This window comes from Engystomops pustulosus, chromosome 5 (genome assembly GCF_040894005.1).
Source record: "Engystomops pustulosus chromosome 5, aEngPut4.maternal, whole genome shotgun sequence".
Lineage (NCBI taxonomy): Eukaryota > Metazoa > Chordata > Amphibia > Anura > Leptodactylidae > Engystomops > Engystomops pustulosus.
This window is the reverse complement of record NC_092415.1, coordinates 60699990-60727001: the sequence shown is the minus strand read 5'-3', so window position 1 is coordinate 60727001 and position 27012 is coordinate 60699990. Positions and strand designations below refer to the sequence as shown.

The window sequence follows — 27012 nt, the reverse complement described above, 5'->3', positions numbered from 1 at the left end:
AACATCTCTCATACTGTATCTTCGTAGCTAAAGACTCCAGGAAACACCCTATAGCTGTTTGTAAACTGGCACAACCCTCAGCTGGAATTCAGGATTTCCCTTGGTGATAAAATTGTTGAATAATGAAATATCTCCCTGATTCTGTTCTTTGCCTACTTTCCCACCATATTACCATACGATAGCAATAATCGGTATCAGTGAATAGGAATAAATACACATTCTTGTAGTGGTTGAGTAAACTATTTATTTGTACAGGCGGTCCCCTACTTAAGGACACCCGACTTACAGACAACCAATAATTACAGACGGACCCCTCTGCCCACTGTGACCTCTGGTGAAGCTCTCTGGATGCTTTACTATAGTCCCAGACTGTAATGATCAGCTGTAAGGTGTCTGTAATGAAGCTTTATTGATAATTCTTGGTCCAATTACACCAAAAATTTTGAAACTCCAATTGTCACTGGGGCAAAAGAAAATTTTTTTTCTAGAACTTCCATTATAAAATATACAGTTTCGACTTACATACAAATTCAACTTAAGAACAAACCTCCAGACCCTATCTTGTATGTAACCTGGGGACTGCCTGTATACTTAACCTGCTGTGGGGCTCGGAATAGACTCTGTTACACTTTGGTTTAGACAGTAATACACTTCTCCGTGTAATCTAAAATCTGTTAGGTGACATATTCTGCCCTATCTAACAGCAGGAAATGGAAGCCGGAGAAGCTAAAAAACAAGCTACGATTTATACGTTTACCCATACCTCCCAACATTTGGGAAAAGGAAAGAGGGACAAAATGGCGGCACGCATAGCGTGCGGCGGCGATCCCTCTAAGGCACACCCCCAATCACTCCCTGGCCACGCCCCAAATTTTAACCATATTAAAAATAATAAAAATCATAATTTAAAAAAAAAAAAAAATTATCCTCATTGGGATTTGAACCCAGAACCTGCAGTGTCCATGTACAATAATAACACAGCGCCTCAACCCACTGAGCTATAACCTCAGTGATTAACAAGTGGAGAATTTTGGTAACTAAGAACTATATACTGCCTTGGTATATAGGGAGGGATCTTCTCAGATTATTGTAATTATTGAGACTATTATTATTATTATTATTATTATTATTATTGAGATGATTATTATTATTTTTACCATTATTAATAATCATCTCCATAATAATAAAATTAATAATAATAATAATAATAATAGTCTGAATAATTACAATAATAATCTCTGAGAAGATCCCTCTCTATATATCAGTACATTAGTCTGTATCACAGTGTAAATGGCAGATAACATGTCTTACTTACCAGAAATCCTCAGCTCTGTATCACTGGGCTTATAGCTCAGTTAGTTAAGCTCCTGTCTGCAGTGCACAGGGTCCCAGGTTCGAATCTCAGCCTGGCCAAAACTTTATGTAATTTAATTGTGTCTGGGGAAGACCTGGAGACCATATATGGACAGATAGAGATCTGAGCTGATGACGTGGTCCCTGCTCTCCGGCTGAGCCGACACTTCTCTGAAAAGGATTCCCTCCCGATGTCTGCTCTGGGGAACCCTAGGAGATGCAGCGACCATATATGGACAGATCTGAAGCTGATGACGTGGTCCCTGCTCTGCGCTAAGCCCGACACTTCTCTGAAAAGGATTCCCTGCCCGATGTCTGTAGAAGCCATTCTGTACTGTGAGTTCAGACTTTCAAAGTATTTACTATGCGGACACAGGGCCGGGACAAAGCGGGACCTGGGGGGAAAATTCGTGACAATATCATAGCTGCCCGTGACGCGGGGCAGGGGTACGAAAAGCGGGAAAGTCCCGGCAAAATCGGGACGGTTGGGAGCTATGCGTTTACCTGATCTGGAAAGTACAGAACTGACAGGACTCCTATGAGAGAAAATTAAATCAAACACAAAATTCCTCATATTAAAAAACATAAAATATCTTTAAAGGAAAAACTACATTTAAAACCAACAGTGAGCCAAAAGGGAATTAAAGAGGACTTGTCAGTTCAATTTGGGAACCAAAACCACCTACATGTCTATATGGACCTGAACCTATATGGGTTCTTAAATAACAATAATAATTCTTTATTTATATAGCGCCTACAGATTACACAGCGCTGCACAGAGTTTATCTCTAGATAACATTTGTTAGATGTTGTAGTGGGTCATGAATCCCTTTGTTAAATTGAGTCCTGTGTGGAGGGTGTCAAAGAGAACTTCTATTCCCAAATTTGTCTCCCATTTTGTATCCGGAAACTGCCCTTTAAAACTAGAACCTTCATATCCATAGTGTTATGGCCAGGACTGCAGAAATGTTTGGCCACAGTTAGATGTTCCTACTCATCTTTTATTGTGTGGTGATGAGACCTCACCCGGGCTCTAAGTTTTGTCCTGTCTCTCCAGCATAAAGACCCCCTGCAGGACATTTTGTGCACACAGTCAGGTAGACCACATTAGAAGTGGAACATGAAAATGTCCCCGGGATGATATATTCCTGCTGTGTGTAGGGGATCTGTATCCTGCCTGTGGTCAAAATCAGAGGACAGGTTTTGCAGCTCCTGACATTACAGGGGAAAGTTCCTTTTGTATATTTGTTGGTAGGGAGCTCCTGATCACAATAGTTCTCAGGTTGGGTGTTGCCTGTAGCACAATTTTCTGTTGGACTTTGCATGTTCTTTTTAGTGCAAACTGCTTGCACAGGGATTTAAGAAGTGTCTGCACCACAACTGTGTTGCATGCCACCGCTTTGTGGCGCTGCACTAGGCATCATGAGACACAAATTAGTTGACGTTCCGGTGCACAGTCGGACTGAGCACCAGATTTAACATGCAAAGTCCAACAGAAGTGTGTCACACGCCCTATTTTAAAGGTGCACTCAAAAAAGTTGGTACTCTCTGTCGGGGTAGTCCAGGGAGCGCCAGATTCATGAAGGACGGGCGCCAGAAATCCTGAATCTAGTGCACCCTGCACACTACACAGGAAAACTGCAGTTGTTGTTAGTAAATATGCCCCTTTGTCTCAAAGCGGTCATCTTTGTGGAGTATGTGGTGCAGTTTTCTTGAGATTGTTCTTAGTATTTCCAAATGTGGATTGTGAACCACAATTAAATGAAAAATATACCAACAGCCTGTAAAATTATTCATAAGCCAGTAGAGGGCGCAGTAGAACTATAAGTTATCAGGAAGCATGGCCTGCTGAGGAGAACATGAAAAGCAGACCACACTGAGGTTCACTTTAGGCTGTGCCCAAAACGAAGGCGATCTTGTCAGTGCTTGACTGGTATCTGTGTGAGAACTGTGGTGTTCCTGTTTAATTTATTGGTTATAATCTTATTTATTCCTTTTGTACTGTAGTTGCATACTATGTAGTTGTATATATGTGCCTTTTTCGTGAGCATAATTTTTTGAAGATACTTTGTGGCACTCCAGATGCTACTATATTAGAACAAGGGTTACTTTAGATTACACACATTTATATAAAAAATATTGATAATAATAGGTCGCCTGTAATTCTTTAATGTATGTGGACTAATTTTAAGGTAATCATGAAGTCAATGTGGTCGATGTATTGTATATTACTACATATTATATATTATTAGTATTTGGGGCACCTTGCGTAACATTTCGGAATTATTAGTAATTGCAGCTCAGCTCCAGAATTGAAAGCTATGCCGGGTGCAGCTTGCCATAAATTTCAGATATAACCTGCTCCAGTTTTCTGACAGGGGTTTAAAGGAAACCTACCATTTCAAATGGTCGGTGTAAGCTGTAAACACCGAGCACCAGCTCAGGGCAGCGCCGAAGCAGTTTCTGCTATAAAGTTTAAAAAGTGTTAAAACCGCAATACCGTGGTTATTAACACTAACAAAACTAAGCTCACTCAGGGTGAGCTGGTGCTCGGTGTTTACAGCTTACACCGACCATTTGAAATGGTAGGTTTCCTTTAACTAAGTTTGGCTGGCCAGGGTGTCCCTTCTAAAACCACAATTTTGTTTTTTAAAAAGGGCTAGCGTAGCACAAAAAGTCACAAATTCCGTGGGGTAGAGCAGTCCCATGAACATGAAACTCTTTACGTAAGAGGGCAATGGCATGTTTCCCTCCAATGTGCACTGACAGAAATTTACAATATACGAAAAGATTGTCTGAGATAAGGATAATAGGGCCTGATAACTTTCCTGAACAGCGCCGCAGGGGCTTTATCTGGTATTGCAGGTCATCCCTGTTGCAATATCATACATGGACCATAGAAAAAGGTGGCGCTATTTCAGGAAAACAGGCAGTCCTTTTTCTTTTTCTTTATGTATTGAAGCATATGCTGTTGAGTTACTAAGTTCCCTACAGATGACTGGTAAATGAAGGGTATGTTTTCCTTTAAAATCCATTTTGCAATGATGGAGTGAAGAGGAAGGAATGTACATCTGTGCACTGTTACCACCTACAACACAAAAACCTAATCTAACCCAGCAAAAAATGTGCTCAGCAAAACCTGCAGTGGATACTATTTACTTATGCATTCTTGAGACTGTCTCGTCCCTGTTGGTTTGTGGAATGCTTTGATTTGCTCATGTGGTGAGGAAGCAGACTACATCCTTCCAAAAAAAGTAGGCATTGACCATAAAATAGACCTACTGGGAAACTGCAGGATATGTAAGGTGAGCTATACACTTCTACAGGCCATTTCTGAGCTTACAAGGAAGGCTGTAGGTCAATTGCATGTATCTGAAATGAGTTTAATATTCTTTCCCGGATCTTGTTCTGTTCCTAAGTAAGATCAGCTTTCACTTCACTTCCTTGCGTCTCAAGTTCAGACACAAAAATGCCATTCTTGCTGTAAAATATTCATTATGTAACAATTTTTGAATGCATGGTAAGCAATACATATTTTTACAAAGGCAGTATGTAGTGGACTTCAAAGCACTAAGAAGTGACAGGAAAATTAGATTTGGATATAAAGTTAACTACTACCATTAACGTTTAATGGAAAGTCCAGGCCTGATTTCAAAATAGATTAACCCTTTTCCCGCCGCAACCCTTTTTTGTTTTTGCGTTTTCATTTTTCATTCCCCACATTCAAAAATCTGTAACTTTTTTATTTCTCCATGTACAGAGCTGTGTGATGGCATATTTTCTGCGTAACAAATTACACTTCAAAATGGAGGTATTTAATATTCCATGCCGTGTACTGGGAAGCGGGAAAAAAATTCCAAATGCAGTGAAATTGGTAAAAAAAAAGGCATTTGTGCCGTATTCTTGTGGGCTTGGATTTTACGTATTTCACTGTGCGCCACAAATTACATGTTTACTTTATTCTTTGGGTCGGTACGATTACGGGGATAACAAATTTGTGTAGGTTTTATAATGTTTTCATATATTTAAAAAAATTAAAACCTCCTGTACAAAAATTTTTTGGGGGATCTTGCCATTTTCTGGGGCTAATAACTTTTTTATACTTTGGTGTATGGAGATGTGGGTGGTGTCGTTTTTTGCGGATTTTGGTGACATTTACAATGTTATCATTTTTAGGACTGTGCGACCTTTTGATCACTTTTTATAGAATTATTTTTTTTAAATGGCAAAAAAGTGCCATTTTCGACTTTGGGCGCGATTTTCAGTTACGGGGTTAAACGCAGTGAAAAACCGTTATCATATTGTGATAGATCGGGCATTTTCGTTAGCGGCGATACCTAATGTGTTTATGATTTTTACTGTTTATTTATATTAATATCAGTTCTAGGGAAAGGGGGGTGATTTGAATTTTTAGGTTTTTTTATTATAATTTTTTTTAACTTTTTTTTATTTTTATTTTTACTATTTTTCAGACTTTAACCCTAGGGTGTCTGTACGATCCTATCATATACTGCCATACTACAGTATGGCAGTATATGGGGATTTTACTCCTCATACATTACAATGTGGTGATAGCACATTGCAACGCATTGTTTAAGCCGAAGTAGCTTCGGGTCTTCGTGAGACCCGACGCTACCATGGTGACGGATCGCCGCACCCCGATGACGTCACAGGGAGTGACGATCCTCGGAAAGATGGCGGCGCATGGGCAGCTTTGCCAGCGGCGATCAGCAGGAAAACACCCGCGATCGGTGCCAGTATGCAGCAGAGTCTTACCGGCTATGGAGAGGGCTCGGCCCGCGAGCCCTCTCCATGCACCGGAACCCGGCATGTGACGTACTAATACGTCACATGTCAGTAAGGGGTTAACATACAGCAGTGAGATTGCATCAGGTAAAGGGAATGGGGAGGTGCTGAGGAAGCAGAGGGTCAAGGGAGACAGTGTAAAAGCTTGTGAAGCCAGAGCACAGAGGAGCTATGGTAGAACCCCACAAAGCCCTTCTGGCTCATTAGAATAATTGTAAAAGTTGATTTTTGAAGGAAGGAGCCCATGGATCACAAATATAAGAAGATTACCTCAGTTACGGAGCCTGGGTCTATATGTAAGATTTTGATAGATTTCCATTAATCAATTCTTGGGTTCTCATTCTTGCAGATGGGTCTTATATCTATGGCACTAACTTCTGCTTCTCAGACCAGTGATGCCACGTCCTCCATCTCTCTGACAGGTCATCAGTATCTGTGTTCTGGAAAACCTTTTGTTTCCTCCTTTTCTGATAAGTGTTTATGATTTTAGGACAAAAAGTGGTCAGGCTGTGTTCACACTTCATATGGACATATATATATATGTGCATTTAAGTCACTAGAGAGACTTCCTGATCAACAGCAAATCACTTCCTACTGCTAATGCTCGCTCCTCCTCCCGCTTTTAGGGTATGAACATACAGTGGGATATGCTGCTACCCTTTGCTGTAATCAGGGGTGGATTAATACTTTCATGGGTCCTACGTTGTATCAATATTATAGCCCCTAGATGTTTGAAATTCACTTCCTACATATGGTACTAGAATCAAGCTTCTTGGAGAAAGGAGGATGCTTGCTTTGTAAGACCTTTGTAGGGCCTCCAAAGGTCCTGAAATGGGCCTTGTGTACATGTGCATTGAGAGCAGAAACAGATGTATGAGGATTTCATGGGTGAAAGCTCTTTACAGTATAAAATATGGTGACTGCTTTGGGTGGCCCAGGACCCCCTAGAAGGTTTGGGCCCCAGGATATTGCCCAATATTATAATCCACCACTGGCTGTAATGATATGGCATTACGGAGTAATAACATGGCCAGATGTAATAATCGGTGTGAGGGCCCTGCTCACAAGAGCTTACAATCTATGATTTTGTAAACTTGCTGTGTGTACACTGATATTTGAAAGCACATGAAGCTCCTATCACTTGGATCATTACGTGGGAGGAGTGCTGTTACACTTATACCTAGATGTGACTGAATAATCATGCTGGCAGAGGAAAGGGCTATTGGGAAGAGGTGGATATCATGGCAGACTACTGTTTTTGTGTAGAAATATTTTATGGTTTGTTCTGGCAAAGTAACTTGACGCAGATCTGAGCAAGAAGAAATGAATCACCCAGCAGACGACTTTACACATTCTCTGTCCCTGTCAATAAATATAGTCTGCAATAGCTTTGGAAGACTTGTAAAACAGGACACACACAGAAAACTCAGATTCCTGCCATGCACCCTCATTATATAGCTCTCACTAAGTAAACACTACATGGGTCATTCAGCCTTAGCCCAGTTGAAGCCTAAATCCTTGTGTCAATTTGTTACAGAAGGTATTTCATGGCTCTGGCAGACGAGGTGGAAACTGTAAACATAAGTAGGCCGCAGGATGGAGCAGTGCACTGCGAGTTGTGCTCCAGCACTCATGTATGACAGAGAGAAAAGGGCCGGATTTACTGGAATGATATGTTTAGAGTGGGTGGCTGAGCAGTGAGGTAATGTGGCTTATTGTCTTCCCAGGAGCTGAACTTTACTTCAGGCTCAGAAGGCATGTAAACCAGACACAGCTTTTGTTTGCATTCTTAGCTGAGAGTCAAGGAAATAAATGTTCACGTGGTTTTTAGACCATCTGCTGTTGTTGCACTTGAATAGAACACTCCGTACACAGCACAGTCAAAACTCCATTTAAGTAACATATTTCAATAATACTTGTCAACATTCAGTGTGTAGGCAGCACGTTATAGAGCAGGAAGAGCCGAGGAGGTGTAGGTTTGGAAAAGTTTCAATACAACTTGTATTTTATAGATACATACAGGGGCACATTAACTAAGGGTCCGCGGAACGCATTTTCGTCTGGTTTCCCGAATTTTTCAGTTTTGTGCCGCATTTAACTGGGGTTTTTGGTGCACATGATCAAATTTTGGCTCATCGGCGCCGGCTTTCACGCAACACAAATCAGTGGGGCGAGCTGTCGGACGAGTCAAGTCAAGCACATACATGCACCAGGAAGAAGTAGGTGAACTCCGGCGGACCTTAGCGGGGAAGCGACACTTGCAGGAACTCGGGCGCACAGTCTTGGTGAATCGCACCGGACTTCATCTTCGTCGGACAGTCTGGATCGGGGATCGCAACAGGACCAGGTAAGTAAATGTGCCCCATTGTGTCTAAGCAAAAAGTCAATGAGGCGGTCCTATCAGTGATTTGGGTCATCTATACAGCACAGTCATAAAGGGAAGCTGTTTGTAACTGATGGAATATCTCCTTAACATCTAAGAAATGAAAGAGCTAAGGTTTAAGTGAATACAATCCATCCTTAGAGAGAAGTAACATGGTCAAATGGAATAAAAGCAACGAGGGCCCCGCTCACAAGAGCTTTTATATATATATATGTATTGGAGCTACCTACCGTGTGCCATTGATAATACTGGCATCCACTAACGTGACCCCCTCAGTCATAGCTATGTTACCTCTGCACCTTGTTATTTCTAATGATAGAACTAGCCTCTTTCTACCTTGGAGGATGGCAGCAGAGGTATAATACACTATTTTTCCCATTCACTAAGGGCTTTGCGCCAGTTTTCTGTCAGACTTTGCACGTGTAAACTGCTTGCACAGTTATTTAAGAAGTGTCTGCACCACAAATGAGTCGCACGCGACCCTTTTGTGGAGCAGCTGCACCAGGCACCATGTGACACAAATTAGGGGGTGTTCCAGTGCTCAGTTGGACCGTGCGCCAGATTTTGTAACATGCAAAGTCTGTTGCACGCCCTATGTTAAAGGTGCACCACAAAAAAAGTTTGTCTGTCAGGGCCAGTGCAGCGAAGCTAAAGATTCATGATTTCTGTCACACGTTCTTAATGAATCTGGTGCACCTAGCATTATACACAGAAATAGAAATTTTAATGCAGTTTCCTACATTCTTAGTAAATGTGCCCCATTATCTATCTCCTTTTCAGGATTGGCTTGATGATAAGTAATGTTTCTCTCAGAATAACAGATTGCCTCCATTAATTAACATGCTATTTGCAAGATAATGAAAAGCACAGAACATTAGAGGATTTGACTGAGAAAGCTGGTTCTACCCGTATAATAATCTCTGGTGAATTACAGTCCTCACAAATTAGACATGTATATACATTTCCAAGGGCCACTTGTGTTCCCTGTGTAATGCCTGAGGGGTGAAGAAGCAGGTCCACACCCAGCGCTGTACTGAACGCACATTATTGTCATTAGCCTTTATCATTGAAATAACTTCCCAGCCTGACAGATGAGCGCTTCCTGCATCCTGACTATTTCATCTTTCTACTTAGATCAAGTATAGATCTGTCTGGATTTATGTCTCTGTACTTATACGTAAGATGAATACAGAAGGGTAGATTTATGACACAATCGAGAAGAAATACTCTGTTATTTATAGCAACCAATCACAGTGTAGCCTTTATGTTGCATCCGATTTTAACAAAAAAAACCAGAATCTCGTTGTTATAGAGTTTGTCACCATCACAGTTTTCCGTCACTGCTAAATCTTTTCCCAACTCAGTCTTGGCTATGGGGATCACTTTACTGGTCAACATTCCCAGATAAAATGTATCCCTGCCAAAACATGGATGCATTTCCTTTTTGGGATATTGTAGACTATATTTAATAGCACTCTGTAGGTACACTACTAACATACTGTATATGCGGGCACAAGGTTATCAAACCATCTTAAATTTTATGGATTTTACTTTGAACATAAATTTACTAGTGCACATTTTAATCTAATTGTCTGAGCCCACTCTCAGTCTCATCCCTTCTCTAACATTATGCATGTACAGGAGACATTTCTTTCTCTTAACCTTTCACATAGTGTAATGTCTGCAGAATTTACTATAGCGATAATTCTCAGCCTTTCAACCAGCATCAGAAAATAGAAAAAATTGCTGCGGCCAAGAGATGAATAACAACCTTTGATTTGAAAAGGTGGATTTCTGTACTGTTGGTCTTTGTCCGTAGATGGTACAGTGTGCAACAGATTCATGAAATGTGGCGCACGTTCTTCATGAATATGGCGCCCCCTGTACAGCTTTGTGTGCATATTGCAGCAAAGACTTACCGGTAACACTCGTGATCGGCGTTAGCAACTTGCAACTTTGCCGAAGGCTTCAAAAAGATTGTGGCGTGGTATAGATGATTGCTCCTTGTGATGTCATCGCCATGACAGCCTCAGGTCTTCTGTGCGATTTGCACATTGCAATGAATGAGGAGGAAAATCCCCATATATTGCCATACTGCTGTATGGCATTATATGGTAGAAACAATCAGACAACCTAGGGTCAAAGTACCCTAGGGGTCTAAAAAAAAATAAATTATAATTAAAAAAACCTAAAAATTCAAATCACCCCCTTTCCCTAGAACTGACATAAATAAACAGTAAAAATCATAAGCACATTAGGTTTAGCCATGTCCAAAATTGCCCGATCTATCAAAATATAATAACAGTTTTTCACTGTGTTTAACCCCAAAACGGAAAATAGTGCCCAAAGTAAAAAATGGCACTTTTTTGCCATTTTGAAAAATATTAAAAATTCAATAAAAAGTGATCGAAAAGTCATACAGTCCTTAAAATGGTAGCATTGAAAACATCATCAAAAGTTGGAAAAAAATAACACACAGCTCCACACAAAGTATAAAACACACAAAGAGTATAAAAAAGTTATTAGTACCAGAAGATGGCAAAATCAAAAAGAAATTTTTTGTACAGGAGGTTTTAATTTTTGTAAATGTATGAAAACATTATAAAACCTATACAAATTTGTTATCCACGTGATCCCATTGACCCAAAGAATAAAGTAGACATGTCATTTAGGGCGCACAGGGAAAGCCGTAAAATCCAAGCCCACAAGAAAACGGCGCAAATGTGTTTTTTCACCATTTTTCGAGGTCTGTCATCCAAGCAGTGGACCCCCCAGTAAGCGCCCCAGGGGGTCCAAATTACATCACATGCCGCAGTCAGGCGTGACCGCTGCATGTAAGAGGAAACTCCGATCGCTGGTGCTAGAGACTGGTGTCAGTTGTAACATACAGCTGACACCCGCAGCTTCTGCTACCAGCTCTGGTGCCAGAAGCATGAAGTAATAGTAATGCATAATGTGGGAATGCACCTCCCGTTATAAAAAAAAAACCATGACTGGCCCAGCAGTACAGCTACTGGCTAAAGCATTGAAGAGTACATATAGACATGTCACCCCTGCAGACATTTAAACACGTCCTAAAGAGGAGGACAGTGCATGGAATATTTTACTATTTAACCATGTTTAGCCCAGAATTGACATACACAATTGTCATGGTCCTCCATAGCAAAATATAGTAGCCCCCAGCCCAATATACATATCTAATTAGGTGCAATTATGGTGCTGATTTTCAGAATCCTGTTTTAGGTATAAGTACATTGACATATCTCTCCAATACAATGTGATCAAATTGTCTGCATGCTGCCACCAATAGGGGGAGCAATACATAGAAATAAGTACAGCTTCCACTAAACCCAATAAAATCCGTAAAAAAGTTTGCATAATATGAGGAAATCCAAATCCTCTTTACACTTTTCTTTTCTATTTTCTTTTAAATTTTACTATGATCTTTGTAATATGTGGCTGTATTCTCCTTTGATAAAAACTGTAATAAAGTTCTTATTTTAGCTTTTGTGTGCATTATAATGTGCAGTGCAGGGTGTTCCAGAAATGATCCGAGTTGTATCCTGGTAACTTCAGTGAGATTGTAGGAGTGTGTTTTTGAAGGATATGTGTGTAAGGTGATCCTCAAATGAAGTTCTGACAAGTTCATGTTCTCAAGACTTTTTGTTTCCTAAATCAAATGCAGGACAGATGTAATTTCCTGCCTGTAGTCATTTCCCCATCTTGACAGTCTGCTCGGATTGCATTTACAGTAGGTGGGATCCAGATTTGTGCAGCTTACTTCTCTGCTCCACTGACAAAAGGGAGGATTATTTATATTGTGCTGGTAGACCAGGTGGCTTGGCTCACTACAGAGAATACAGCATGGATTACCCACAGGGCAGTATCCCACCAGCCACCAGAACATGTCCATTTTTACACGCTGTATGCCTGTGTTGTGGCTTTTGTGCAGAAAATGCTTTGAGAAGTTGCCAGTGCATGTCCCTTTCACATAGCAAGATAATCTCTTGTGTTTTCCCATGTGTTTGCATGGAGTAATATTCCAAAGAGTCCAGCTATTAGGTGAAATACATTCAGTGAAATCTATGAAAAACTGAGCTAGGTAACAATGTTTTGAAATTTTACAGACAATCGTCCAGCTTTGTTATACATGTATATTCTTCTCATCTCACTGCATTATTACTGTTTCGCTCCTAAAAATTTAAATGTAATTTTTTATTATTTTGTTACTATTTTAAACACTTTTTGGGCATTCTCTCAATAAGATTCAAGCTTTCAGAAGGGAATCCTCCTAATAGCACACAGAACTATTGAAGGAATTCAACCACTTAGATAATATAATGCAGGTTGGAGCGAAGCGCACTTACAGTTTGGCGTGTTTTTACTGATAACGGTAGTTATTTTCTTTTTCAGGAACACTTATTGCTGAGAAAAATGTTTTTAAATCATTGCAGTCTGGCTGCGGTGTTTCAGGGCATTACTATGGAGTTTGTCGCCCTGTCTTTGCATAATTATGCACAACTCCTGTATTTAAAGGTATCTACTCCTCCCTCCCCTTCCCAAGAGCTGGTGAAGCCGGCCAGCTTTCAGCAATGTCTTGCGCATGCGCATTAGATACCCACATCACCGAAATTTTTTTTCTCTGCAATAATATTGTTTCCTGAATAAAGAAAATCAGTACCGTTATCATTAAGAACCGGCCATGCAGTAAGTGAGCTTAGCTCAAACCTGCATTATCCCACAGAAAGGAAATTACAGGCACTGCATGTGGACAGTCCTGGGGTCCTGATATATCCGCTGCTGAGCGCTAAGTGACCTAAAACCTGAACAGTCACTGGGTTAAGGGACATGGCAAACACATAGGGGACTTGGAGTCGCAGACAGGAGAGGGTGGTAGAGGAAGCATTTGTCTGGTAGATAGATGTTAATTACATTATCTTATAAGGCAAAGGTAATTTATTATGGCAGCCTTACACAATTTTATCCCATCCGCCATGTATAGGATGACTTTGCCTCAATGATTGATGTTGGCAAAATAAAGAAACAACATCTATGACTGTCAGGAAGCAGTTTAATCCATTAGCCTTTTTGAAAACATATGGACATGCATGCTCAGCCAAATGCCTGTTGAAGTCGATCAATGTATGAAAAAAAAACTGACAGCACTAGGATAAACACATATATAGCCTAACTTATTTTATAGTAAGGTACCAGTGTTGTGTGTGAAATAGATTTAATGTGATAAGATAAGAAAAAAAAGAGAAACAATGTCTAGGGATTGAGTGACAGGATTCACATGGCACTGCATTTATAGATAGAGGAAGAGTCTTCTCTATACGGCTGTCATCTACTGTATACATGATTACAGACGAGTACAATCCAATTTACTCTGTTACTAGTTATTAGCTAAGACAAGTTTTTATAGGGTAATGTCTTCCTGGTAGTTATGGATCACACAGTGCTTGTGTGGGTAGCTCACAGGTTACTGTGACGTTATACAAACTCCTTGTTTCCTTAGCGTGAAATTGTGCAACAACTGCAAGTCATCCATAAGTTTACATTGCAATTTCACCACGAAGCCTGAGCTGAATCTATATAGCATGGTAGCATAAAATGTAGCATACCTTCCAATATTGAATGGGAACACTTTTATAATCCTGACATCTTTGAGGGTTTATTTTATAAGGACAATAACAGTAAAAAGGAGACATTTTGGATGGATGCACGGCCTGCAAATACTGAAAAACTGAAAATACCTAACTGGAAGAAGAGTAGCACTGACTTTGCCAAGGGTAGAGATCATGGGGGGATGTAAAGACTGGTGTTTTAAAAACACTGAAGTCCCTGTACTGCAGGATGGATATACTAAATCTGGAAATACTATATTCTTAGTATATCCAGAAGTCTGCTCCACTGCTCTCCATCTGGTTAGACCTGCTAGAGATTCCACCTATAGTCTCTGTCAGTTTTCCAGAATACCTGGAAGTCTGCTCCACTGCTCTCCATCAGGTTAGACCTGTTGGAGATTTCACCTATAGTCTGTTTTTGTAAAGTTTGGGAGTTCACTTCAATGCCCACCTTGCCTCGTCACACACAAAGTGGTGTGTGAAGCAAAAAAAGAAAAAAACAGGCAAAATTGGCGAAAATTTGGCTTTATATATGCCTTGTCTGGCTGAAAACGGTGGACAAAGCATGTTAAATTTCCCCCTATGTTTTGTTTTAGATATAAGATTGCAAGTAAACTAATAGGATGCAGACAAGATACTGTTAAATGACACATTCAGCTCTGCTATATCATTACTGTGATTTGAATGTGCTTTATGTTATGTGTCCACATGTCTAGTTATGTATATATATCTTGCTACATGATTGTAAAAACAATATATTTACAGGCCTAAATGTTTTCTGATACCTTTTAATGTACTGTGCATAGTACATTTCCTCATACCCTATTTCTGTTAGGATATCATTGGTAAGTACATTGGAGACACTCAACCATTTCATTACAAAGTAAACAATACTCATAGATTACTGCATGAGTAATTCAATAGACAGGGGGTATGGCTTAATGATTAACATTGATAGTTGGATGTTTGTATTCTGTGTTGTACTGGTAATCTACACCTCAGATTACGGATTGAAGTGAATGGGAGCCGAGGCTGCTACCGCTTTCAGCCCCTACAGAGAGCTCAGAGCCAACTTCTTCCAGCTCCGCGCTGGACAACTGGACACTACAGGAACAGGGTGTTGACCCGCAACCATCAGATATTGACAGTCTTTCTGCAGAGTAGGCATAGTATCAATACACATTCCTGGAAAACCCTCCAACTGATATTATTATTATTAACACAAAAAAATTTGTACAGTATAGTACAGTATAGCTAACTAAAAATGACACATCAGGAATGGGGTGCTTGCAAGAGTCTACAGTTCATCAGAATGTAGGTAAAATAAAAAAAATATAGCACTTCTTTTTTTTTACCATATTTTATCAAGCATATATATAATGACTGCAACTTCTAATGCATCGTAGCAACTTGGGTGAAGCAGGTGTAGTGCTATTGCAGCAACCTGTGTTTGCGTGGGTTTCCTCCGGGTCCTCCAGTTTCCTCCCACACTCCAAAACATACAGGTAGGCTGATTAGATTGTGAGCCCCACGGGAACAGGGAGCAATTTGGCAAGCTCTGTGCAGCGCTGAGGAATGTGTAGGTGCCATATAAAGAATTATTATTATTATGTATCCTATGCAAAGCACACAGAAAACAGTAGATGCAGCAGCTGCATGCAAGACATTAAACAGAAATACTAATTTGCATCTTGTACTGGGGTTAGACAGAAAACTTACTAGATGGTGCAGCAGGATATTTTGTGTGTCTCTCCTCCTCTCTTTCTCTAACTCAGCATCTGCTTCCTCCTCCCCCTGTCTCTATAGGCTTCAGTATTCATTGAACTAATAATCCATCTGATATCTCAAGGTAGATTTAGTTGTATATCAAGAATAGATGCAAAGGAGAAAAAGAACTTGATACATTGAAGAAGAAGCATTTTCTCTAACAGCATATGTTGCACAGTTTCTTACCTTGGCTTTTACTAATGACTTAGTTATATTTGTTGACAAGTTAAGTCTTGAAAAGTTATTCTCTCTAGTCTGCTGCTGTGAAGAAGGCCAATACATACATGAAAAGTGACCAAATACAAAACACTCCATACATACAACAGCTATGGCAGCTATGATGAGTATAGATATAAGCGGACTAGTTAATGGATGGCGGTTGTGTACTATAGAAGGACATTGTGTAACCTGTTGCCAATAACATCCTCTTAGTCATAGTTAAACTGATAAGCTTATGCTTTTGTCTGCTGCCATATCAACTATACAGCTCTTAGGCAATAATCCACATGTGCTAGCTTCAGCTGTCAAACTTATTGGTCCTCTGCCAGATCCAGCAACCGCCAACTGTAAGAGAAGTAACAAAGAAAAGCACATGTTGATATAAGAGTTAGAAAATGTTTCCCTCATACACACCCATCCTTACAGAGCAACGGTTATTCCTGTGAAGGAAAGAATCCTGCTGATCTACCCCAGATAAGGGAACACAACAGATGGCTTCATTCACTTTACTGAGCTGATAGCAATGTGAGTTATGAGAAAGAGTCTTATTACTCTCTGTACAGATCTGGTGGTTGCTAAAGGGAAACTTATATTCTACATACACAATGGCCAGATTCACTAGACTGTGTAAATAAGACAGTCTGAAAAAAGTCCAGATTTATCACAGTGGCTGAATGGATCATAAACCTGCTGCATTCGTGGATTGTCTAATTAAAGGAAACCTGTCACCAGGGACCTCATGTTCACTAAAGAAAGGTTGCAAAAGCCCATTACAGCTGCAGTGCAAATATTCCTTTCTGTTTTGTCTAAGCATTTGCATTACAATATAATTCTGTGTTATAACTTACTGTGTACCCTCACCGAATCTGTGTAGTCCCAGGGGTTGGGCTTTGGTTTGGATGTATTTCAAAAAACAACATTTGACTTGTCTGTGCTGCTCACTCCTCAGCTCTCTGCCCCCACCTTTGTGCTCCTGTACATCTCCTCCCTCTCCCTCTGATGTCAGCTCACCAGGCTGTGAGCTCTTTGAAGGAGCAGGAGGGAGGAGCTGTATAGGAGCACAAAGGTGGGGGATGAGAGCTGAGGAGTGAGCAGCACAAGTCACATGTGGTTTTTTGAAATGCATCAAGACCAAAGCCCAGCCCCTAGGACTACACAGAGGATTCTGTCAGGATGCATGGAAAGTTATAACACACAATTATATTTTAATGCAAATGCTTAGAAATGCAGCTGTAATGGGTTTCTGCAACCAATCTTTAGTGAAAATTAGGTCCCTGGTGATAGGTTCCATTTAAAGGTGTTAAATTGGTTAGCTATCCATAGGATACATAATGTCAAATAAGTGGGGGTCCGACGCCCAAGGCCTCCGTGATCAGTTGTTCATAGCAGCCACTGACACCTGAATCAAAGCATAAAGCCTGATTCTCTATGAAATGATAGTGCTGGGTTACTGCAACAAAGCCACATCTAAGTTTATAGCATCAGTTATTGGCTTAGGTAAAAGAAAATGTGTAAACTACATCACAAATGTGGTATATGGCAAGTGATCAGTGATCTTAATAGTAAAACTACAACGCCCAACATTCTCTAACAGCTGTCAGGATATGTAGGGTGTTGTAGTCTCACATCAGCTGGAGAGCCGCAGGTTGCAGATTATTTCTAAAGGGTGTTTTGTTCTGATGGGTAATTTAAGAACATCCATAAAAATAGCTTATTGTTACAGTGACAAAGGGTTTTCAGACTTGGACAACTTTCTAATATTCCTTTGAGCTTGTAGTTAATTTTTGCCTACTGTTGGACAATAGAAACATTATTGTTTACATCAATAGACATAAAGGTTATTCCAGGAATTTTTTCATCTATCCATAGGATAGGTCATCAATATTAGAAAGGAGGGGGTCCGCTCCACTGATCAGCTGTTTGAAGTGGTTTCTGTTCTCCAGTAAATGCAACATCCTCTTCACAGGCCATTGGTTACATGGATTGTTTGTAGTTCAAGAGAAAGGAGCTAAGCAGCAATACACAAACCCAGCCATTACACTATGTTATACTATGTACTGCACCGTACTTGGTAGACACATTCCTGGATGTCAAGCATTCTGATATAAATTACCTATTGTAAGTGAAGATGATCAATACCCCAATAATAAAGCATATAGTGGAGCCAGAATTTCTCCAGCCTACTACATGTAGGTAAGTCTTTGTTAAGACCCCTTTCACACTTGCGTTTTTCACGTGCAGAACTTGTATTGCTCTCAGACCCATTGGGGCACATTTACTTACCCGGTCCTGTTGCGATCCCCGATCTGATCTGTCCGACGAGGATGAAGTCCGGCGCGATTCACCAAGATCGTGCGCCCGAGATCCTGCATGTGTCGCTTCCCCACTGAGGTCTGCCAGAGTTCACCTTCTTCTTCCCAGTGTGACTGCATGTCTTGCGACACTATTTGACATGTTAAATCCCGCGCGTTGTCCGAATCCGTCCAACGGCCAGCCCCCCCTGGCGATCCCCGAAAACGTTGCACAATCCAACGGAAATGCGGCTGCAGGACCTTAGTAAATAAGCCCCATTGTATTCAATGGGTTTTTTCAGACTTGAATTTTTTTTCACGCACACACGCACATTTTTTAACGTGCATTTAAATCCCAGCAATCTCAGAAAATCTCTACTTTTGCAAGTCATGCACGTTAAAAAAACGCACCATACAAGTCTATGGAGCTGCATCAAAAACACATTTCACTCTGAGCCACATGCAAGTGCAATGTGTTTTTCACTGATCAGTTGCCATAGAAAAGATAGAGCTCAGTCGTGAAAAACAGAGACAATGAACAAACTCTGACTGAAAACTGATTGAACTCTGATGAAAAATGTCAGTTTTTCACTGATCAAACCCTGATCGTACCCTGATCAGACTCTGACGTGATCTGCAACGGAAGTGTGAAAGGGGCCTAAGCAGGGGCGCACCTGCCATGAGGCAAGTTGAGCATCTCGCCTCAGGCGGCAAACCTCCTGCGGGACGAGGGGGCGAGTTCCCCGCCGGCGCAGGCACCGTGCATCCAACCCCCGCCAGCATCGAACCCCCTCCCGCCAAACGGGACTGTTGCAGCCCTCCGTGTGGCACCATGCTCCCCGCCGGCACCGTGCTTCCGGTCCACCAGCACTCCAGAGCTCCTTCCAGCACCTGGTTCCGGCCACCGGCCGACACTCCCGCCCTCCGCATACCACAGCTCACTTCCGCTCCCCCCACCCCTCCGAACTCCGCTCCAAAAGTTGTCGGCGCCGACCCCTCCCCCTCCTGCCCCCACGGTCCCAGCTCTCCCCCCTCAACCCTTGCTCCCAACTCCGAACACCGAAACACCGAACCACCAGCCCACCCCCCCCCAACCCGACTCCGACCCCGGCGCTCGGCTCCCGGCTCCAATCCAATTATATGGTATATGGCGGCACGCTGTAATATTACATGGTATATGGCAGCACACTGTATGTATTATATGGTATATGGCGGCATACTGTAATATTACATGGTATATGGCAGCACACTGTATGTATTATATGGTATATGGGGGCACGCTGTATGTATTATGTGGTATATGGCGGCACACTGTATGTATTATATGGTATATGGGGGCACACTGTATGTATTATATGGTATATGGAGGCACGCTGTATGTATAATATGGTATATGGCGGCACGCTGTATGTATAATATGGTATATGGCGGCACGCTGTATGTATTATATGGTATATGGCGGCACGCTGTATGTATTATATGGTATATGGTGGCACGCTGTATGTATTATATGGTATATGGCGGCACGCTGTATGTATTATATGGCATATGGCAACAGGCTGTATGTATTATATGGTATATGGCGGCACGCTGTATGTATTATATGGTATATGGTGGCACACTGTATGTAATATATGGTATATGGGGCACGCTGTATGTATTATATGGTATATGGCTGCACGCTGTATGTATTATATGGTATATGGGGGCACGCTGTATGTATTATATGGTATATGGGGGCACGCTGTATGTATTATATGGTATATGGGGGCACGCTGTATGTATTATATGGTATATGGGGGCACGCTGTATGTATTATATGGTATATGGTGGCACGCTGTATGTATTATATGGTATATGGCGGCACGCTGTATGTATTATATGGTATATGGTGGCACGCTGTATGTATTATATGGTATATGGCGGCACGCTGTATGTATAATATGGTATATGGCGGCACGCTGTATGTATTATATGGTATATGGCGGCACGCTGTATGTATTATATGGTATATGGTGGCACGCTGTATGTATTATATGGTATATGGCGGCACGCTGTATGTATTATATGGTATATGGTGGCACACTGTATGTAATATATAGTATATGGGGGCATATGGTATATGGGGGCACACTGTATGTAATATATGGTATATGTGGGCATGCTGTATGTATTATATGGTATATGGAGGCACACTGTATGTATTATATGGTATATGGAGGCACACTGTATGTATTATATGGTATATGAGGGCACGCTGTATGTATTATATGGTATATAAGGGCACACTGTATGTATTATATGGTATATGATGGCACGCTGTATGTATTATATGGTATATGGCGGTACGCTGTATGTATTATATGGTATATGGTGGCACGCTGTATGTATTATATGGTATATGGGGGCACGCTGTATGTATTATATGGTATATGGGGGCACGCTGTATGTATAATATGGTATATGGCGGCACATTGTATGTATTATATGGTATATGGCGGCACGCTGTATGTATTATATGGTATATGGTGGCACGCTGTATGTATTATATGGTATATGGCGGCATGCTGTATGTATTATATGGTATATGGTGGCACACTGTATGTAATATATAGTATATGGGGGCATATGGTATATGGGGGCACACTGTATGTAATATATGGTATATGTGGGCACGCTGTATGTATTATATGGTATATGGAGGCACACTGTATGTATTATATGGTATATGAGGGCACGCTGTATGTATTATATGGTATATGAGGGCACGCTGTATGTATTATATGGTATATGGCGGCACGCTGTATGTATTATATGGTATATGGCGGTACGCTGTATGTATTATATGGTATATGGTGGTACGCTGTATGTATTATATGGTATATGGCGGCACGCTGTATGTATTATATGGTATATGGCGGCACGCTGTATGTATTATATGGTATATGGGGGCACGCTGTATGTATTATATGGTATATGGCGGCACGCTGTATGTATTATATGGTATATGGCGGCACACTGGACCTATTATATATTACATGGGGGGGCACCGGATGTATTTTATAATATATGGTGGCATGATGGATTGATTTTATATTATATGGCGGATTGTTGTATGTATTTTGTTCTTTGTGGTAGCTCGCTGTGTGCATTATATAGTACACGGTGGGATGCCCTATGTATTTTGCATTGCTTTATTTTCAAATTAAACCAATATGATTGTGTCTGGTCTTGAAACTCCTTGATATATTACATATATGGGGGGGGGGGCGTCTTTTTATAGCTCGCCTCAGGCAGCAGAAAGGCTAGGTTCACCCCTGGGCCTAAGACTGTTGTATGGCAAACATCTTATTATCATAACGGATGCTTTTTATTGTCACAGACAATCGGAATAGATTCAAAAATCTGTAAGATAAATAAGACAAAGGTGTCTATAAAATGTAGAATAATTGAGATAACTATATAGCTACTATTTCTGCAAAACTATACCTGGATGTCCTCAGTGATGTAAGCCTGATCAGTCTACACATTTATATAACAGTTATGGGACAGAGCAGTCTAAGGTTTACAGACATCCATAATACACTCCATAAATTCTGAGTACAAGGGACACATTACATGCTAGCAGTATTCAGTATAGTACGGCTGGTGTCCTGAGTTGACACCAAGAGATTGTTTCATCAGTAATAATTTGAAGTGTATGGACACTAGAATTATCAGAGGTGTGTAAACAGCTAAATTCACAGCACAGTCAGATTACACACAATGCAAATCGTATTAATGATGAAAGATAAACAGAAACCCTAAAGGGGGTTTCCAGCTTCTTGATATTGATGACCCATTCATACAGTATATCATTGGTATGAGATTAGTAAGTATCCCATACTTGATGAGACTCTGGTAAACAGAAACAAAATCAGAAATGCAGCCAGAGGAACAGCTCTGTTCTTTATGTAGTGGCCAACTGTGTTACTGCTAATCAGTTCCCATTCACTTTAATGGGAGATAAGCTGTTGAAGGCCTGGCCTATAATAATTGAAGGGAGATGTATGGTCGCTGTTTATATTTCGGCTCCAGAGGAATATTCCTAAATTTAGATTAAAACATTCTGGTTATATTTCTTATAAGTTATATAAAAATGGGCAGAATTATGGTAAATTGTTTATTAAGAATTTATCAGCCAGTGATCATTGAGCTATTTTGCTTTGCATGGGTTACTACCAGGCAGCTCATTGCAGAGTTGTGATTGTTTTCTGTACTCACTTATATTGTGCATATTGAGCTTATTTTCCCCTTGGTCATTCTGACTCCAATAGTTTTATGTGTTTAAAGTGAACCTCTCCCCAGGAATGTCATTTTTAGCTGGTGACAGGGTTCCATGGCTTATGCTATGCTGATTATAAAAATGCCTTTGTCAGCATTCTGAATGCTGCTACAACTTAAAACTTTATTTCACATTACCTGGCTCCCCGCCAGCAGTGTGTGGTGGAGGGGGCAGTTTTTTAGTCTTCTTGTGCAGTCTTTCTGTACTCCAGGCTGATCCAGCCCCCTCTGCCCCTCACCCCATCCTGTTATGTGCATTGAGCAGGCAGGAGAGGTGGATGGTGTGGGGGATAATGCATCGAGTATACTGAGACCCAGGCTGCTGCAGCTACCCCTTCCCCCGAACTCACCACATAATGCTGGCATTTGTAAAATCAGCATAGCAAAGGCTATTGGAAACTGTCACCAGCTAAAAATGCCATTCCTGGTGACAGGTTTGCTTAAAGTATGTAATTCTGAATTATGCCCTCAAGAGTGTGCTCTAACAGGATAATAGTATCATTACTTTCTTCTGAAAACTGGTAAATGTTCCGGAATTGTTAGGTCCTGTGTACACATTCAACTGGATTGTATTTGGTGCAATTCAGATTCTCATCCATATTTATTATAACTAGTTCCCAAAGTATACTAAAATTGCATCAAAACTAAGAGACTTTTGGCAAAAATTCCATCTTAAATTCATTTTGATACCAGTCCTTTTTTAAATTCCTTAAAAAGGGAGAAGAATAAGTCCATATAATTTGCTGCTAAATTTTAGGGATTGTGCACACAACCATATTCATATTCATACCAGTCCATGTGTTAGCCATATTTTCCATGTTATAGAAATCTCTCTGACACAAACAGCAAACATCATACATTTTTTATGAATCAGTAAGTCTCAGCCTTACAATGGAACTAATGGTGAATACTCATTTGACAACAAAGTGAAACTGGAACTGACAGCATTGTCGAAAACTCTGAGGATGGGATTCAGGTTGGAGAATTGAGGTTTCATTCCGGGAAATAAGGTCAACACTTCAGGGCTCATTTACTAAGTGTCGCACCACATTTTTGTCCGACTGCGCACTGTTTTCAGGGCTTAAACAGCTTGTACAGGTATTTAATAAGTGTCTGTGCTGGGATCGTGGCGCACGCGACCCTTTGTGTGGCACAGCTGCGCTGCTTCAATGCAACACAAATTAGAGGGCTTTCCGTCGGACAGTCTGACTGATTCGGACTGAGCGCGGTATTCAACTTTCAAATTGTGTCACAAGCCCAAGCACTTAGATGCACCACTAAAAAGAAGGTGAACTCTGTCACATTCATGAGTTCCGGCGCACGATCTTCGGTGCGTTATAGTCGGACAATGCACAATGTGAACTCCGGTGACCCTGTAAGTAAATGTGCCCCATTTGGCTCTGTTTACCAGAGTGAACATGATCATTCGCATGAACGCTTCAGGAGTGAAAGACTTAGTATTAATTCTTTGCTAAGGAAGCTATGGGGTTAACATTATCTGTGGTCCCAACAACAGACTCCCAGTAACACGATTATTAGGGACCTGTTATAAAGATCTTATTTCCAGGATCTCCAAAGGTAGAGTTTACATCGAGATAAGAAATGGTCAGATATGTGACAATCTCTTACTACCAGTCCTTTATCCATCAACCTCCTTGAACTTGACTATTTTTGCAAAAGTAAAACAGTTTACAAGTATCCAAAATATTGATTCTAAATGAAATAAATAAAACAATTGAGTCTGAGAATCCATGTAGCAGACTGTAGTTTTTGCTGCCGTATACTCTCTGCAGGCTCTTTGAAGCCCAGTCCCTTCACTCAGCTTAATCACCCAAGAAGTTTGAATACAACCCTCCAATAGTCTTGTAAGAATGCATCTTTTGAAGTAACCGTGACGACTTCTCTCACTCCCACAGAGGCGGCGAGAAACCACCAGACTTATTCATCCAAACAGACTGCAATCCTCCTGTTAATATTTGATAGCAAACATTTGATTTCCTACCATAAAGAATTAACGTGAATAACCAAAAGTTACATTTGGAAGCCGAGAAAATTTCTATAAGTCTTTAAAAAATCCATATAGAAAGAATATAGGTGAAAACAGTGCACAGCTCGCTCTGCTCAGCCTGCTGTGAAGAAATATCCTTCCCGTTCTGGACTATTCATGCTGTATTTATTTGAAAGGGGATTAAGTCCTAGGGTGCCCTGACAGGAAACATCATGTGATTAAGAAGAGGGCTCAGTCACAGCTTAGGCAAACGGTAAGCGCAGGGAGGAAATGATTTCTGCTCCACTTCATGCATTTTGGGTGAGTTATAACCATGGGGTCATTACATTCAACCTCAAGAGCCAAGATTGATCCACTTTAAAGAAAATACCTTATGAATTATTATTAAGGAGAACCATACTAAGGCACATAAATCAGACGAGACAATATTACCAGTGTAACCTTGTACTGGGCAGGAGGAAACATTTTTAAATAAATCTTAATTGGTGGGAAAGGGAGTTCACAACCTAAACACAATTGAAAACTGTTATATAGGCCCTCTGGTCTATGAAAATGGACCCATGTGCTGGTCAGATCCCACTGACCGAGCATCATAACTCACTACAACACAAAGACTCTCATGCACTGTACTGTGCTCAGTCTATGGGATCTGACCAGCACATGGGTCCATCTACACGGAGCATGTTTGTGCGCAGGTAACCCAGAAAATACCTTGATGCATATGTCAATCATTAATTTTGTAAATTTAAATGTGCACCCAGTGGCACACATATCCAAAGCCATGTATCCAAAAAAAATGCAATGAGGCAGCACTCCGGTAAGTATAAAGGTGGTCTTTATTCACCCATGGCAAAATAAGGTGCAACATTTCAGCTCATCCATAGAGCCATTATCAAGCTTGCTTGAGCTGAAATGTTGCACCTTATTTTGCCATGGGTGAATAAAGATCACCTTTATACTTACCGGAGTGCTGCCTCATTGCATTTTTTTGGATATCTGACCTTACAAACCAGTGGATCTGGTTTGTTGGAGGCGTGCACCCACCATTGGATTTGATCCATTATACTCGCTGTACTGCTCCACAATTGGACTGTTTGCTATCCATAGCCATGCATATTTTATCCGTAGTCTTCCCTATATCATTAAACAATTTATTTTCTGTGAACTCGAGTGACCGAGTATATAAATGTGCCCCATTACCTTTTATACTTTGGTTGATGTGCTGCCCATGATAAAGGACAGTGATGGCGAACCTTTTAGAGACCGAGTGCCCAAACTACGACCAAAATCCACTTATTTACCCTGATGTGCCATTTTAAACAGTTACTTATTGCTACCTGTTCTTCCACTTCTTTAACTGTATCGGCCACCTGAGGCCACCAATACAGTTGAAAGAAGGTGGGCAAATTTAGACCATCATTGTAGTTTCTCTCCAGGGTCTCTCTGTTTAGGAAGAATGCTGGGTCCAGCAGGAGGACCTCCAAAGATAATGCACTTCTTTTAACACCTTCTCACTTTTCAAACAGTTCCAAACAGTCAATAAAGTGTCACTGTAAAATAGTGCTAAGCGCAGCATCTCATAAGTTGCCTAGGACTGCAGGAAGATTCAATGGATTTGGTCCTGTTTCGTGAATTCTGTCCTAGGCTGATGTCCTGAGTGCCCACAGAAAGGGCTCTGTGTGCCACCTCTGGCACCAGTGCCATAGGTTCGCTATCACTGATCTAGGATCTTAAATGTTGCAAAAGTTTTAACTTAAACTTTAACTACTTAATAAACAGGCATTTACTCATTTTTCGGCTAATTTTTGGGTATGCATATGTGTAGTTCTTGCTCCTGATAATTGACCTGATAAGAGGGCTATGTAATATGCCTCAATCATGAATGGCCTCCTCTGCAGCCCATCTGATAAAGATAGGCCAAAGCACTGAAGGCCTAAGACACATGACCTTCCCAGAAGCTGACCGAGGCCTCAATCTATGTAAATTTATGTAAAGATTGTTGGGATAAATACCAGACTTAAAGATGTTTTCATAGTCAGACATTTATCCCAAGGTGCAACTTGCTTATAATCCTCTACTGAGCCTTAATAGATCTGTTATCTAGCTAAGTGCTCTGATTTTCAAAATTACTTACTTCTAAGAACAGTGTCAATATATGGCATATTCCCTCCCTGCTTATAAATTTTTTTGTGTAACTGACTCAATTGTGTACAAATTGCACATCCTGAAGTCTCT

General features: G+C 40.8%; 1 protein-coding gene and 1 long non-coding RNA gene across 7 annotated transcripts in view; one reads left to right on the top strand and one right to left on the bottom strand.

Moving 5' to 3' along the window:
• Positions 1 to 10538, bottom strand: part of LOC140132852 (uncharacterized) — a 31192-nt gene extending 20654 nt beyond the window's left edge. Inside the window, exon 1 of the long non-coding RNA XR_011855731.1 lies at positions 10462 to 10538. This is a non-coding gene — a long non-coding RNA (uncharacterized lncRNA). The remainder of the gene's footprint in view (positions 1 to 10461) is intronic.
• The window catches only part of DLGAP1 (DLG associated protein 1), a 389361-nt gene that overhangs the window by 314619 nt on the left and 47730 nt on the right, over positions 1 to 27012 (top strand). The gene's annotated exons all lie outside the window — the stretch shown is intronic.